Raw genomic sequence first — 1,773 nt, 5'->3', positions numbered from 1 at the left:
CAGAAACATTTGAAAAATGTTTATATACATAAAATGTTTAGCAACAAAAAAATTTTACATAAACCAAAAGAATTTTTGAGAAAAAAATTTTGAAAAAATTTGAAAAAAATTTTGAAAAAAAATTTTGAAAAAAATTTTGAAAAAAATTTTGAAAAAAATTTTGAAAAAAAATTTTGAAAAAAATTTTCAAAAAAATTTTGAAAAAAATATATACATACTTACACAAACGAATTCCAAAACAACAAAAACGGTATTTTTTTATTATTATTACTTTATTGAGTAGAATATATTTTTATATAATATATAAATAAACCTACTAAAACAATAGCTTAAATTAAAAAAGATAATTACGTAATAAATTTATGTTTGACGTCATCGTAGCAATGATTCAAATTGTAAGCTTTCTTCGTGAAATGGGAAGTGTGCAAAACCGAATAATATTCAATCGTCCTCCTCACAAACCATTTTTCCGAGATAGGTACAGGTACGGCGTCAAGGTAGAAAATCCCAGTACAGCCTTTGAATGCGGTAGTATTGTTAAGAAACCTATTAAGAAAAAAAATTTATGATATAATAGTGTTAATAAAAAGCACGCTTTTAAAAAAATTTAAGAACAATTGTTAGTGGTTTAGGAATTTTTTTTAAAATAATAAAAAAAAGCAGAAGATAAAAATTACCTTTTCTTCTTCATTTAATTTATAAAATGAAGATTTTGTGAAGAATGTAGAAACCAGATTTGTTCGACCATGATTAATTGATCCCTCTTCCTGCGTGTTGGCGGTTGTGTGACAGCTATCGGCTCTACTCCAAATTTTTAAAACTAGATGTAACGTTAATCTAATAAACTAATAATCAAAAGAGCGGCTGAAAGTAATCATCATTTTCTAGAAAAAAACAAACTTTTCCTCTTTTCTATTTAAGAATTTTTTAGATTTAGAACGATTTACCTTTCTGCTGATAAGCAAACATTTACTTTTCTCGATTTGGTACCGTTACACCCTCTACGTTTGCAACGAGAAACGAAATTTTCATTATTTTACATTTAGGACGACGTTGCTTACCCCTCACTACATAATTCTGAATAAATGGAAATATATAAATTTATATGTGTATATATGTATACATACCATTAGAAAAGAAGATGAACATAGGATTCCCATCTGTTATCATCGAAAAAGCGGCTTCATCCCTTTCTTCCTAAAGGCAGTTTCCTTGCAGTTGACATCATGTTTGAATTAGATCATGGAGAGAGATTTGAACTGTTGAGGATTTTCAAAAATTGCAACGAGAAAAAAAGAAGTAAGAAAGTTATATTCGGCAAAGGCCGAATCTCGCATACCCACCACTACGCTTTTCGCGTCCTACTTTCCAAGTTCTTTTATTTGGTACCCATTTTGCTGGTATTAACAAGAAAAAATTAATCGCAGTGTCTACCATACTCACTTTAAAATTAACCCATTTTTAGGCAGATAATATATATCTTCATTTGAGGAATGCACAAAATAGTTTTAAGCATCCTGCCCGCGTTGCTTCTTTATCACAATAAAGAAGCATAAAAAACCTGAAAAAAGTGAAAAAAAAAATTATATTTAATTATTTGTAACTTGGTATGGGCATGGCCGATTGGTTCCATTTTTGGATCTAACGAGTATAGTATTCGGCAAAGTAAATGTGGAAAATTTCAGATGGCTACCTTTTACAATTTGTGAATAATCCATTCCCATCCCAAGTTGTGTTCGTTTATGCTCCACTGAGCGCTTGTGCTCGGATAAA

General features: G+C 29.3%; 1 long non-coding RNA gene across 1 annotated transcript; it reads right to left on the bottom strand.

Annotated features, from left to right (window-relative positions):
• Positions 1–424: 424 nt before the first annotated feature.
• LOC119635075 lies at positions 425–1,383 on the bottom strand. The gene is made up of 3 exons (XR_005247014.1): positions 1,344–1,383; positions 678–1,259; positions 425–546 (listed from the first exon to the last, which is right to left on the bottom strand). It is a non-coding gene; the product is annotated as an uncharacterized LOC119635075 (long non-coding RNA).
• Between the last annotated feature and the right edge of the window lie 390 nt (positions 1,384–1,773).

The sequence above is a fragment of the Glossina fuscipes genome, unplaced genomic scaffold (genome assembly GCF_014805625.2).
Source record: "Glossina fuscipes isolate IAEA_lab_2018 unplaced genomic scaffold, Yale_Gfus_2 3, whole genome shotgun sequence".
In the NCBI taxonomy this organism is placed as follows: Eukaryota; Metazoa; Arthropoda; class Insecta; order Diptera; family Glossinidae; genus Glossina; species Glossina fuscipes.
This window is presented reverse-complemented; position numbering and strand designations above follow the sequence as displayed.